The 15,787-nt window shown below is 36.8% G+C and overlaps 1 long non-coding RNA gene across 1 annotated transcript in view; it reads left to right on the forward strand.

The window, feature by feature from the left end:
- The first annotated feature begins 2,119 nt into the window (after nucleotides 1–2,119).
- The window catches only part of LOC113888636, a 29,796-nt gene continuing 16,128 nt past the window's right edge, over nucleotides 2,120–15,787 (forward strand). The window contains exons 1-2 of the long non-coding RNA XR_003510025.1: nucleotides 2,120–2,219; nucleotides 14,355–14,499. This is a non-coding gene — a long non-coding RNA (uncharacterized LOC113888636). The remainder of the gene's footprint in view (nucleotides 2,220–14,354; nucleotides 14,500–15,787) is intronic.

Genomic DNA, 15,787 nt, shown 5'->3' on the forward strand with positions numbered 1-15,787 from the left:
CATCACCGACTCGATGGACGTGAGTCTGAGTGAACTCCGGGGGTTGGTGATGGACAGGGAGGCCTGGCATGCTGCGATTCATGGGGTCGCAAAGAGTCGGACACGACTGAGCGACTGAACTGAACTGAACTGAGGGTAGTGTGAGAGATAGCAGCTGAATGAAGGGTGAGCTACTTTGTATACAGTGTGATTAGAAAAGCCCTCTTAGAGGAAGATACAAAGTATGACCAAAAGGAAGTACCTAGAATTCTGGTCTCTGAATATGGTTTCTCTCTGAAAGGAATCAGAATTCCTCGGAAAACTAGCTTACTGAAGATCTGGAATAGGAACTGTAAAAGAAAACAAAATTATTTAAATATGTTGGGGTCATAATGTGGGCACCAACTTGGAGGAACTCCCACTGACCACTGATGTAGCATTTGGAGCACTGAGAGAATAATGACTGCAATAGATTGAAACACATCCATTATTCAAAACATGTGAGTGCATAATGTTACTTTAAAAATTCATTCTTCACTTTTGGACCAAAACTAGGCAGTCAAATATTTATCTTGCCTTTCCTATAAGAATTGTACCTTAGTATACCCAAATAGTCCATGAGGGGATACTTCTTTAAAAAAGAATTCAAGCTAACAAATGCATGAAGAATGATAAACTGTTCTCTTTTAATGAAATGAAACCAAACAGGCAGTGAAACTTTCTACATTTTTCTTTATATACATTTTAATATTTTGTGTTAGGAAATCTAAAAATCAGTTTAAAGGAGGAGCAGCAAGAATTCAGCCAGTAGGAATGAGAGTGATGGGAAGATATTTCATACAAATAACGCTTTGAAAAAGGTACAAAATTGAAAAAAAATCTGTCCAGATTCAGAGAAGTTTTAATAATTGTGTTCCCTAAAGTACAAGGCATGTAAATGAGAGTGTTGTGGATAAGCAGTTGTTTGTTAGTTTTCAGAATACATAGGACCTGAAAACAGTGAAACCAAACTATTGCCAAGTTCAAAAGGAATTGAGATTCAAAGGAGCTTCTCTATTATTCTTGCTTGGGCTCATTAAAAAAATAATAAACATTATTATTTTATTCAACAGAAGCATTCAACAGTGGATTTAATTAAGCCAAATTGATTTGGCATCAGACCTTACTAGAAAGGTATCATGTATAGAATGCACCATCGATTTTACTCGGGCAATTTGTGCTGAAAGTAGGCAGCCAATTAATGTGATTGTTCTTCATCTCAGCACTTGATTTGTTCTTTTTAAAGTTGCATGTATGGAGATGAATACCCCAAACTTAACGATTTCTGATCCATTACATTGGGCCCTGTTACAATATTAGGGGACCACATATGTTTCCTTCTAAAAGTAGTATGTTCTATACTCTGAGTAATTTAACCTCTCTTGCCAATGAAATCTTCTTCTCTATTCAAATTCTGATACCCACTGTACGTGTTACGAATAAATACTGTTTTGTCTAGGTTCATGTTTGTATGGATAACAATAATTGGGTATTTCTTTGTGAAACAAATTTTTCCCATTTAAGTGATTTGTGCCATGGTGTTATTTAAAAAGAAGAAGAAAAAAAAAACAAACCCTGAAGTCTTGTCTTGAAAATCACTAGTATGGAATAGCACCAGAGTTTGTGCATTAATTTTTCAAGCCTGTATTTATCTGTCTGCTCCAAATTGAATGTGTTGTACTATTTTCTGGTATATGAGTTTGGCTCCTTGGATTCAGAAATGCAATAAATGCTGCAACAGAGGAAAGATGGGAAATTGAGATGTCAGACTGAGTCATCAGAGCTCTGGAGGTGGACAGCTGTGTTCCCTGTGATATACCAGGGGTAGTTTGTTTCTATGGCTGGTCACATAGTTTGGTGAAATGAAAAGCATTTCAATTAAGTTTCAATTTTCTCATCTTTATACTTACCTTTTTCCTAAAAATGAGAACAAAAGAAGACTTTGAAAATAATGAAACCAGTTATAGTATTCTGCCATTTATCATTGATTCTTTACTTCTGAATTAAATTTACATATAGAAAGATGGGATTTGCTAAGTAGTATATTTTAAGGAAAAGAGCTTCCTTTATAGCACAATATTTATTTTATAATTTAATTTATATTACATTTGTATTTTTTAACAGGGTATCCAGAAGTTGGCTAGTCAGTATCTGAAGAGAGATTGGCCCGGAATAAAAGCTGATGATCGGAATGATTACAGGTAACTTAATCAGTATTCTTGCCCATTTTCTTTAAAACTTGTTTCACACAGAGCCATGTCACATATATATAATATAAAGACTCCAGGATTTTAAAAAATTTCTTCCTTTCTTTTGCTGTGTTTTTAGACATAATGTCAAAATTATTAAACAGTGTTAATGTTATACAACATATATAATCTATATGCAGTAGATCATTTTCATGTATCTTAAGTCTAGATTATGTTCTGTTAAATTGATGGACACTCTCATAAAGAATTTAAAGTAGATGACAATGGAACACAACTTGTTTCCTCAGTGACCTATAGATGAAACACACTCTTATAGCAATAATGAAACAGGATAATGATGTTCTATCATGATCTTGATTCTTTACTTCTGAAACAAATTCTACATTTGAAAAGATAGAATTGTGTGAGCCTAGGGAAAAAGAGTTTGTGTGTGTGTGTGTGTGTATACTTTATACACACCCAGGGTATCCAGAAATTGACTAGTCAATATCCACATACAAATTTTAAAGAAGGTAGGTGACAATGGAATATAAATTGTGTCATCATACAGACGTTTTATAGCTGATTAACAATTTTGTGACAGTTTCAGGTGAACAGTGAAGGAACTCAGCCATACATATACATGTATCCATTCTCTCCCAAACCCTGCTCTCATCCACACTGCCACATAACATTGAGTAGAATTTCATGTGCTATACAGTGGGTCCTTGTTGGTTATCCATTATAAATATAGCAGTATGTACATGTTCATCCCACACTCCCTAACTATCCCCAGAAACTGATTTGTTCTCTAAGTCTGTGAGTCTCTGTTTTTAAGTAAGTTCATTTGTATCATTTCTTTTTCGATTCCAGGTGTACAGATATCATACGATATTTTTTCTTCTCTGTCTGACTTAGTTCACTCAGTATGACAATCTCTAGGTCCATTTGTGTTGCTGCAAATGGCATTATTTCATTCTTTTTAATGACTGAATCAGATTCCATTGTATATATGTACCACGTCTTCTTTATCTATTCTTCTATTGATAGATATTCAGGTTGCTTCCATGTAGTACTACAGTGAACATTGGGGTGCATGTATCCATCATTCTGACTGGTATGAGGTGATGCCTCATTGTAGTTTTGATTTGCATTTCTCTAATAATTAGCAGTGTTGAACATCTTTTCATGTGCCTCTTGGCCATCTGTATGTTTCCTTCAGAGAGATGTTTACTTACATCTTCTGCCCATTTGTTGATAGGATTGTTTGCTTTAATGCTGTTAAACCTCATGAGCTCTTTGTAAATTTTGGAGACTAATCCCTTGTTGGTCACATCATTTGCAAATATTTTCTCCAAATCCATACAGATATCTTTAAAGTATTTATAATTTTGTTTAGACTTGGATGTCTTTTTTTGCAGTTAATTTGGAAGTATTTATTAGGTTTTGTACTCAAGACTGTCCTTAGTGTTGAGGGAAACTATGTCAAAGACAGGGTTTCAGAGTTTGCAGTCTGGTTGAAGTTACGACTAATTATTACTCATGAAGCAATAGCAGAGAATCCAGGGTAATTAAGAACTCAGTATTGAAATGTGTGGTTTGGAATCTGAATATTTATCAGGTTACTGGATCATAAGATAATTTCTTAACAGAGCTAGAAAACTGAAGAATATACAAGAAACCTTAACAGTATTGCTGATGTAAGTAAAGCCTGACCTAGAAAGAGGTTGCTTGCTAAACAGTAGAGAAGAACTCCAACTTATAGATAGGTTATATTCCAAGTTTGTTTGAAATTCAGGATGTGGGCTGCCAAAGAAATAAGGCTAAGGTTATGCCCCCAGGCTAACTTATACAACCTAACTTTTAAAAGTATGGTAAGCCACTGGAAAAGGGAATGGCAAACCACTTCAGTATTCTTGCTTTGAGAACTTCAGGAATACTATGAAAAGGCAAAAAGATAGGACACTGAAAGATGAACTCCCCAGGTCAGTAGGTGCCCAATACGCTACTGGAGGTCAGTGGAGAAATAACTCCAGAAAGAATGAAGGGATGGAGCCAAAGCAAAAAGAATACCCAGCGGTGGATGTGACTGGTGACAGAAGCAAGGTCCGATGCTGTAAAGAGCAATATTGCATAGGAACCTGGGATGTCAGGTCCATGAATCAAGGCAAATTAGAAGTGGTCAAGCAGGAGATGGCAAGAGTGATGGTCGACATTTTAGGAATCAGTGAACTAAAATGGACTGGAATGGGTGAATTTAACTCAGATGACCATTATATCTACTACTGTTGGCAAGAATCCCTTAGAAGAAATGGAGTAGCCATCATAGTCAATGAAAGAGTCCAAAATGTAATACTTGGATGCAATCTCAAAAATGACAGAATGATCCCTGTTCGTTTCCAAGGCAAACCATTCAAAATTGTAGTAATCCAAGTCTGCCCCAACCAGTAATGCTGAAGAAGCTGAAGTTGAACGGTTGAAGTTGAGTACAGAATGAAGCAGGGCAAAAGCTAATAGAGTTTTGCCGAGAGAATGCACTGATCATAGCAAACACCTTCTTCCGATAACATAAGAGAAGACTCTATACGTTGACATCACCAGATGGTCAATACCGAAATCAGATTGATTATTTTCTTTGCAGCCAGATGGAGAAGCTCTATATAGTCAGCAAAAACAAGATTCCCTGGAGAAGGGAATGGCTACCCATTCCGGTATTCTGGCCTGGAGAATTCCATGGACAGAGGAGCCTGGAGGGCTACAGTCCATGGGGTTGCTAAGGGTTGGACACGACTGAGCGACTTCACTTTCACTTTCCACTTTCATGCATTGGAGAAGGAAATGGCAACCCACTCCAGTGTTCTTGCCTGGAGAATCCCAGGGACGGGGGAGCCTGGTGGGCTGCTGTCTATGGGGTGGCACAGAGTCAGACACGACTGAAGCGACTTAGCAGCAGCAGCAGCAGCATTCTGCCTTCCTCTGCAAAGCCTCACCTCCTAATACCATTATCACCTTTGAGGAACAGGATTTCCACATATGAATTCTGGGGGAACACAGACATTCAGACCATAGCAGGTCTTTTCTATGTAAATATTCCTTGGAGTTCCCTCAGCTCTCTAGTGACTATTTTAAGTAATCTTATCTATTTTCCTGTCTTTAAATATTGCCTATAAACTAGTAATGATCTGTGTTTTTATGAACTCTGCAGCTTGGGAGCAGACCTCATTTTCTCTTAGGAATGTTAAGTAGCTGCTTCTCTGCTTTCACAGTTTCATTTGCCACAGTACCACCAACCATATATATGTCTTTGTAAAACAGGCCTACTCTCACCCCTTACTTGAAAATTTTCTATTGTTTCTCCCTTCTAATAGTATGAAATTTTCTAAAAATTATGATATCCAAAGCCACAAGGAATCTTGACCCCAAATTACCCTTCTTTCCTCCTTTCTGGCCGTTCTCTTTGTTTCATGCTTGGTTCCCCAGCTCTTGGGAGCGTTAAGCTGCAGCTGTATTGTAGTTCTTACTACACCTCGACTGGACTAAGTATCAGTCATTCCCCGCTTTTACTTCTGTTATCTAGGATGAGGGTAGTCTCCCTATGTACTACCAAGACCAACAATACGTGGACACTTATTTATTAAGCACCATACTTTTTCCTTGTATCAGTCACTATATAAGTTAATCTTAGATTATGAATTTAACTTGCCAGCGTTTTCTAGAGTCTTCTTGATGTGTGATGTTGTTTTCCAAGTCAAAAAAGATCTGTGATTTTGTTTGTTAGTTTTTACTTAAAAAGAGTAATAATGGTTTCATGTGCAGTTTTAAGAAATAAGACAAAGAGCGCTCTTACGATCTTCACTCAGTTTCCCCAGTGGCATTATCTTGCATAACTGTAATACAGCATCACAATTAAGACATCAATATTGATACAATCCACCAGTCTAATTCAGAATTCACCAGTTTTATATGCACTCGTTTGTGTGTATGTAGGTGTATGCATATTAAGTTCCGTGGTGTTTTATCACATATGTAGATTTATGTGACCACTGCTGCAGTCAAATAAATTTGTTGGTTTGTTTCCTAATAAAAATTTTTCCTGATAAGGTTTGATCTGTTTTCCAGTGCATTAGTTATATGAGAAATAGTTTACAGCATGATTTTAGGTGGTATATGATCAGTTTTTTTTTTTTTTTTTAATTTTTTTGCCACATCATGCAGTATGTAAAATCTTAGTTCCCCATAGGAATCGAAGCCATGCCTCCTACTTTGGGAGTGTGGGATCTTTTTTTTCCCATTAATTTTTTTTATTTGAATTGAAGGATAATTGCTTTACAATATTGTGATTTTTTTTTTTTTTTGCCATATATCAACATGAATTGGCCACAGGTATACATGTGTCCCCCCATCCTGAATCCCCCTCCCACCTCCATCCCCACCCTATCCTTCTGGATTGTCCCAGAGCGCTGACTTCGGGTGCCCTGCTTCATGCACTGAACTTGCACTGGTCATCTGTTTTACATATGCTGATGTACATGTTTCAGTGCTATTCTCTCAAATCATCCCATCTTTGCCTTCTCTCACTGAGTCCAAAAGTCTGTTCTTTACATCTGTGTCGCCTTTGCTGCCCTGCATGTAGGATCATCAGTCCTGTCTTTCTAAATTCCATATATATGCATTAATATACAGTATTTATCTTTCTCTTTCTGACTTACTTCAATCTGTAATAGAGGGAGTATGGAGTCTTAACCACTGGACCAGTGAGGAATCCTAGATCGATATTTTTGGATTCTACTAATTATAACTTAATTATTATGGCAAGTTTTATTTTTTAATTATAGTAGAATATGAATTGTAAGATACATATATCTTAATTTAAGAGATCAGTCATTTTAACAAAAAAGATAACAATGATATAGGAGATATGAGGCACAAACTATGTAAGATATACATGAAGAACTTAGGATACCCTTTTTATTAGAGTGAAGACACTTTTTTTTTTACTTTTTATTTTATTTTTGGTTGCACTGGGTCTTCATTGATTCGCATGGGCTTTCTCTCTCTGCAGCATGCAGGACCTACTCTTCGTTGTGGTGTGCAGGTTTCTTGTTGCAGTGGCTTCTCTTGTTGCGGAGCACAGGCTTTAGGTGCATGGCCTTCAGTAGTTGTGTCTTGCAGGCTTAGTTTCTGTGTAGTATGTGGAATCTTTCCAGACCAGGGATTGAACCCATATCCCCTGCATCGGCAGTTGGATTCCTATCCATTGCCCCACCAGGGAAGTCCAAGACTCTTTTAAAAATTTCTTTAATAGTATTGCTGGGACCAGGAGCAATCTTATGTCAACAGAATAGCAGAGGTTTGGAAGCCAGACAGATCCTGGGTTTGAATGTGGTCTCTATCATTCCCTCCTCTCCTTCCTCCCATAAATACATATTGAGTGAGTGCCTGCTGTGCCAGACCCTGTTCTGTGTGCTGAGGATACCAGAGTGAATAAGACAAAGCTTCTGCTTTGTAAAAGTAAAGATAAAATCAGAGTGTCTTCACTCTAATAAAGGGGTATCCTAAGTTCTTCATGTATATCTTACACAGTTTGTGCCTTATATCTCCTGTGCCATTGTTATCTTTTTTTGTTAAAATGACTCAACTTTTAAATTAAAAATATATATCTTACAATTCATATTCTATTCTAATTGAAAAATAAAAGCCTTCATTCTAATGAAAGACAAGACAATAAGCATATGAGTAATTAAACATTATGTCACTCTATGATAAATATAGTAAGCATAGTAAGAAGAACACACAGTACTAAGAAGTGCTGCGCACTGCAGTGGCTATACTGTGTAGACCATAGACTTTAGGAAGATAAGAGCAGAATCAGAGAGAGGTCATTTAGGTTATTATAGTAATCCAAGTATGGGATAATGGTGGCTAAAACCAGGGTAGTAGCAGTGGATAGACAGAGATAGACAGTAATCCATTTCCTTTATATTTAAAAAATCTAGTGAACAGTATTTCTTGATGGATCAGATGTGGAATATGAAGGGAAAAAAAGAATCAGTGATAACTCTAGTGGTTTGGGCTTGAACACCTAGAAGTTTTGAGTAGCTGTCAATGAGGTGAAATAGATTAATAGAATATTTTAGGGAAATCAAGAATTTGGTTTCAGACATTAAGTTTTAAGATACTTACTAAATATCCAAGTCAGATATGTTAAACAGGCAACTGAGTGGTTATAGAAGATGTCTGAATTAAAAATTCAGAAATAGTCAGCATATTGACAGTATTTAAAGCCATGACACTGCATGAGCTTATCTAAGAGACTGTGTGGTTATGGGAGAGAAGAAGTTGTGGGAGAGAAGAAGCGGACTGTGTGGACACTCCAGCATTTACAGGGCAAAGACATCGAAAGGAACCAGCAAGGAGACTAATCTGTGCCTAGTGAGATAAAGGTAGACCAAGAGAGAGTAATAATCTGGAAGCCAAGTGAAGAAAACATTTTAAGGAGGATAAATTAGATCAGTACTGCTGATAGGCTGAATAATAGGCCTAAACTTGAATTGACTATTTGGATTAGCCCACAGGGAGATCTTTGATGACTTTGACAAGTGATTTCAGAATGGTGAATGTTAAAGCCTTATTTGAATTGAATCAGGAGTGACTAGGAAGAGAAACAGAAGCAGTAATTTCAGGCATTTCTTTCGAGGAGTTTTGCTGTTAAAGGGAATAGACATTGGGGTGATAGTTAGAGAGAAATGGAAGGGTTGATGGAAGATTTATGTATTTATTTATTTTTAAGATGGAAGATATTATATGTATGATCCAGTAGAAAGGAAAAAGTTGATATTGTAGGAAAAAGCACAATTGCTGGATTGCTATTCTTGAGTTCAGTTTAGTTCATTCAGTCGTCTCTGACTCTTTGTGATGCCATGAACCACAGCATGCCAGGTCTCCCTTCCCATCACCAACCCCCAGAGTTTACTCAAACTCATGTCCATTGAGTCGGTGATGCAATCCAACCATCTCATCTTCTGTCATCCCTTCTCCTCCTGCCATCCATATTTCCCAGCATCAGTGTCTTTTCAAATGAGTCAGTTTTTCGCATAAGGTGGCCAAAGTATTGGAGTTTCAGCTTCAGCATCAGTCTTTCCAATGAATATTCAGGACTAATTTCTTTAAGGATGGACTGGTTGGATCTCTTTGCAGTCCAAGGGACTCTGAAGAGTCTCCAACACCACAGTTCAAAAGCATCAATTCTTTGATGCTCAGCTTTCTTTATCATCCAACTCTCACATCCATACATGACTACTGGAAAAACCATAGCTTTGACTAGATGGACCTTTGTTGGCAGAGTAATGTCTCTGCTTTATAATATACTGTCTAGGTTGGTCATAACTTTCCTTCCAAGGAGTAAGCGTCTTTTACTTTCATGGCTGTAGTCACCATCTGCGGTAATTTTGGAGCCCCCAAAAATAAAGTCTGTCACATTTTCCATTGCTTCCCCATCTATTTGCCATGAACTGATGGGACCGGATGCCATGATCTTAGTTTTCTGAATGTTGAGCTTAAGCCAACTTTTTCACTCTCTGCTTTCACTTTCATCAAGAGGCTCTTGAGTTCTTCTTCACTTTCTTCCATAAGAGTGGTGTCATATGCATATCTGAGGTTATTGATATTTCTCCTGGCAATCTTGATTCCAGCTTGTGCTTCATCCAGCCCACCATTTCTCATGATGTACTTTGCATGTAAGTTAAATAAGCAAAACAATATACAGTCTTGACGTACTCCTTTTCCTAATTGGAACCAGTCTGTTGTTTCATGTCCAGTTCTAACTGTTACTTCCTGACCTGCATACAGATTTCTTAAGAGGCAGGTCAGGTTGTGTGATATTCCCATCTCTTTCAGAATTTTCCATAGTTTATTGTGATCCACAGTCAAAAGCTTTGGCATAGTCAATAAAGCAGAAATAGATGTTTTTTTGGAACTCTCTTGCTTTTTCCATGATCCAGCGGATGTTGGCAATTTGATCTCAGGTTTCTCTGCCTTTTCTAAAACCAGCTTGAACATCTGGAAGTTCGCAGTTCATGTACTGTGGAAGCCTGGCTTGGAGAATTTTGAGCATTACTTTACTAACATGTGAGATGAGTGCAATTGTGCGGTAGTTTGAGCATTCTTGGATTACCTGGTGGGCTCAGACAGTAAAGCATCTGCCCGCAACACAGAGACCTGGGTTTGATCCCTGAGTTGGGAAGATCCCCTGGAGAAGGAAATGGCAACCCACTCCAGTACTCTTGCCTAGAAAATTCCATGGATCAAGGAGCCTGGTGGGCTACAGTCCATGGAATCGCAAAGAGTCGGACACAACTGAGCGACTTCACTTTGACTTTGAGCATTCTTTGGCATAGCCTTTCTTAGGGACTGGAATGAAAACTGACATTTTCCAGTGCTGTGGCCACTGCTGACTTTTCCAAATTTACTGGCATACTGAGTGCAGCACTCTCACAGCATCATCTTTTAGGATTTGAAGTAGCTCAACTGGAATTCCATCACCTCCACTAGCTTTGTTTGTAGTGATACTTCCTAAGGCCCACTTGACTTCATATTCTACGATGTCTGGCTCCAGGTGAGTGATCACACCATCGTGGTTATCTGGGTCGTGAAGATCGTTTTTGTACAGTTCTTCTGTGTATTCTGGCCACCTCTTAGTATCTTCTGCTTCTGTTAGGTCCATACCATTTCTGTCCTTTATTGAGCCCATCTTTGCATGAAATGTTTCCTTGGTATCTCTAATTTTCTTGAAGAGATCTCTAGTCTTTCCCATTCTATAGTTTTCCTCTATTTCTTTGCACTGATCACTGAGGAAGGCTTTCTTATGTCTCCTTGCTATTTTTTGGAACTCTGCATTCAAATGGGTTTATCTTTCCTTTTCTCCTTTGCTTTTTTCTTCTCTTCTTTTCACAGCTATTTGTAAGGCCTCCTCAGACAGAGGTTGTATAATGTACAGATGTGAAAAATTGGCCTTCAGAACATAAGTAATTTTTGGAGTAAAAAGAAGGAAAACACAGTATATGGGTGCAAAAGCAGGGAGAAAGGTAGATGTGGAGGGAGCATGTGGACATTGTCTTCATGCTTCATTATCAGCTGAAAAGTGTGGTCATATTAGAGGTTTGAGATGAGAGGAAAATGTAGGAAATAATTATCTATAAGAGTAAGCAAATAAGTAAATTAGGGGAATATAGTAGGATTGCTGGGTAACACGGGCTTCCCTGATAGCTCAGTTGGTAAAGAATCCACCTGCAGTGTGGGAGACCCCAGTTCGATTCCTAGGTTGGGAAGATCCCTTGGAGAAGGGTAACACTAAGGTTTATTTGCAATTTAAACTGAGAATAGGTAGCATGATTATTTTCTCCAGCAGTGTTCTGTTGCACAGACATTGGTATGGTGTAAACAGAATTTTGGATTTAAACAAGTTTGGAATTTGTACATTATAATGATGGAAAGAGAGTGAGGCAGAGGTAACTAGGGTGTACATTAGAGAGTGATAATATTGGAAATCTAGTCTGGATAAAGAGAGCCGTAACTGGAGATTATGAGAAGGGAGTAAAAGACAGTGGAAAGGAGGCAGGTGAAATGGTTTGTGGGCTCTGATTGGGTTGAGTAATTGTTGAAGTGAGAATCCTAAAGGGAGTGAGGAGAAGCAAGAGGTGTTGGTCAGAGATTAGATGATTAAATTGGTATTAGAGTAGAGGGGTAGTTATTGATAATGGCAAAGTCTAGGTTATGAACATGAGAGTACTAGTTCCTGGTGAATAGCCACAGAAAAATTTCTCAGCTTCTTCAAGCCTTACTTTTTCTCCTCTGCAGAATGGGGATAATGCCCTATGTTACAAAGTTGTCCTAAGGATTAAATGATGTAGTACATGTAAAATACACGCCATAGTGCCTAGCATGTGATAGGTTCTTAAGAGAATGTCCTTGCTTTCTTTATAATTTTGAGTCTTTTTTCCTTAACTGAGCAGAATAGTAAAATACTGTAAATGCTTGATACCTTTCCTTATGTTTCAAAATTTTATATATGAAGCCTAGTGAAATGAAACTTTTAGGAACTCACTCTACAACCCATTATTATTTTTTCAATTGAAATGAAAAACACCACTGTCATTGGAACTACGACTATTATATTAAGAAGAAGTACTTCTACAAGGTACTTCTGTAGTATTTCTTCTACAATTCTGTGACTGTTACTACTTATTCATTTAAAAGAATCTGTATGGCAAGAATTTTCACATCGTTTGTATTTAATTGTTATAATAGCCCTTTGAGGTGCATAGTGCTGATATTTTTATTATTTTTCCATTTGCCAGTAGAGGAAATCAAAGTGTAGTGAGATGTGTTACAGAAGATTTTATTGGTTAAACCAGAACTGGAACCCAGATCTTCTCACTAACTGGTAACCGAATTTCAGGCAATTCATGGTGTTCCATTGTTGAAAATATTTGCCTGCTATTTATTTGTTTGCTAATCTCTAAAGATCTCTTTTTAAACTCTATAATGAAAGGATTTTTCTTTTTATTTTACAGTCCTTATGATTTATACATTCATCCATCCATTCATTGTTTTCATTCAATACATACTTATTATAACCTTTCTAATTATTAGGCCATGTGCTAGGCCATAGAAATACAATTGTGAGAAAGACATACACCCCTGCCTTCAGGAAATTTTTTCCATAGTGAGACAGACAAACGTTAACAATTACATATAGATACTTATAATTGAAGGAAAAGTGCTAGCACCATGTGAACCATGTGAATAGTGAGGGGTTTGATTGCGTCTGTGTACTGGTTTGGTGGTGATCATGAGACTTCCCTGTAAGTGTCAGTCACTCAGTCGTGTCCGACTCTTTGTCACCCCATGGCCTGAAACCCACCAGGCTCCTCTGTCCATGGAATTTTCCAGCAAGAATACTGGAGTGGGTTGCCATTCCCTTCTCCAGGGAGACTTCCCTGAGGAAGTTCCATTTAAGCTGAGATTTGAAGGATGAGCAGCAGTCAGTTAGATGGAGAGGTAAAAGGAAGAAGGGGCAAGCATGGATGAAGGAATTCTTTCTTCCCTATTCCCCTCATCTCCTAAGATTTCTCTTCTTGCGTCTAATGGATTTCCTACTACAGCACATGGTCCTCTATATTGCTGTAGTAGGAAATCCATAGACACAAGAAGAGAAATCTTAGGAGATGAATATTATATCAATGCAATATCTCTTTTTAGCAAAGTATAACTCATTCTTATAAGTTATAAAATATGTTTATAACTAGTATAGGATCATGTTGGGACTAAGGCATTTAGGAAAGCAGAAGAGAAGGTTTGAAAAGGAAATTGACTACGGAAAGCAAAGGATGAATAATTCTTTGACATTATCAAAAAATTGATGAGAGCACATTTATCAAGCAAAGGTGATGGAACTTGGTTGGAATGACTCCAAGCTGCAATGAGATGCTGGCTAAGTGTTATTACAACAGAGAAACAGATGTAGAGCAATAATACCATAGACGTCTTTTGTCTAACAAATAGACTTCTCAAGAACACAAGCAATTGTTCATGATTTTTTTTTTCCAGTCACATCCATTTATGTAAGAGAGCAATATAATATAGTTGAAAGAAAAGGTACTTTAGAGGTATTTGTCTGTATCTCAGTACTGCCACATTCTTGTGTAAGCTAGGGTGATCTTCTAAATCTGAGCCTCAGTTACCTCATCTCTAAAATCAGGAAAATACCTTAATGGAATAATGAAATTTGGTATTCATAATGACAGTCCTGAAACAGTGAAAGGCCTGAAAAGTCTGAATTATTCACTAATTTTTTATAGTGTTAGCTTTGTCTAGAATTGTAAGCCTTGTATCACTTTACTCCAGTATCAAGAATAGCTAATGAATCAAAACAGCCCATTGTCAGGCTATAGAGAAATAGAGCGTATTCCATGTTTCTACTTGTTAAGTATGCTAAAAACATTACTACCTATGAACCAATATAAATACACTTTAAACTATAAAGAAAGTATTAATTCTGTTTGTCGGTGCTAGCCAGAGAGCAAAAGGTTAGGCAACTTATTCTTCCTTTTCTCTGCCTAATACTTTTCTGTTCTTCTTTGAATTTAGGAGCATGTATCCTGTTTGGAAATCTTTTCTCGAGGGAACAATGCAGGTAGCCCAGTCTCGGATCAATATATGTGAAAACTATAAAAACTTCATTTCTGAGCCTGCAAGGACAGTGAGAAGCCTAAAAGAACAGCAACTAAAACGGGTATTGTTTCTATTTGTTCTTTTCCTTTAATATCTCATTACTACATTTATAATCTGCAAGATTATGTTCAATTGCATTTTACACTTTGAGTTTTTCTCTATGGTCCAAATGTTTCTGATTTTAACATAGATTGTCTGATTTCAACATGTTCCCTCTGGCTACTGTATTTTATTAATTGACAAAGGTGAGTGTGATTTGAATCTGAAAGCTCAGTAAACATTTCTTACAAATAGCACTTTTCAATTTAACTCAAGGAAGAAGACCTACTTAGGTTGGTGTATGTTAAAACAATTACAATGTTATTAATCCCACTAAGTCTTGAGAAAATCTTAGTTTCAGTTTGATCCATTTTGCATAATTTAAAGGAAATTGACACATCTTAACCACATATAGTGAAAAGTGAAAGTGAAGTGAAGTTATTACCAAATTTGGGTTACTCTAAGGTTTAATTATATGGACTACATAAAAGTTTTTAAATGATTATACAGAATTTTAAAATTCATAGAATAGTATGATTTTTATTAAAAGCTTGTGATTGAAAGTAGGTAATTGAATTATATCCTCTTAGGAAATAGTTATAAAATTAGAGATTATCATGATGCCTATAATGGAAGTATTAATACTTTAAAAATTATTAAAGTAATTATTTAAAGAAATAATATTTCACAAGCCATTGTTTTGATTTTAATTGTCCTTTGGATTTTCACTAATTTTTACAAACAAAAACTAAATAAACTAATCTTCCATGTTTGCCAAAGATGATTTTAGTAGCACAAAATCAATGTTATTAATAAATATATCTCTTTCAAGCATTTACATAGTATCAATGGGTTTTAACATATTTCTATAATAATGCCTCTGCTCAAAATTCTCTTTCAAAACGGTACATGACCACTGACCAAACAAAGCTTTCGATTGGAAGAAAAAATGTTTTGTGTGTGTGTGTGTATCCGTCAGCGCACACAGAGAGAGAGTGGGAGACAGAGGTAGAGAACTGATCCAGCTCCCTCCTAACTGGGAGGAAATATGATGTTTCAAATAGCCAGTGCATTCACCAAATCTAATTGAATTATTGGAAGTTCTGCATTTCTTAATATCAGAATATTTTGAAAGAGTTAACCAATTTGTGCTCTTCTATGATCTGAATTTCACTTAACATACCTGGGCAAAGAATGTTTAATGAGGTTTGACAAGTCCACTTATCTGTGAATTAACTTATATTATAGCCAGTAATAATGGTGTTTATGTTTTATCTAAGCAGTTGTTGAACACTAAATATATTTTGAGC

Source organism: Bos indicus x Bos taurus, unplaced genomic scaffold (assembly GCF_003369695.1).
Source record: "Bos indicus x Bos taurus breed Angus x Brahman F1 hybrid unplaced genomic scaffold, Bos_hybrid_MaternalHap_v2.0 tig00000372_arrow_arrow_obj, whole genome shotgun sequence".
NCBI lineage: Eukaryota > Metazoa > Chordata > Mammalia > Artiodactyla > Bovidae > Bos > Bos indicus x Bos taurus.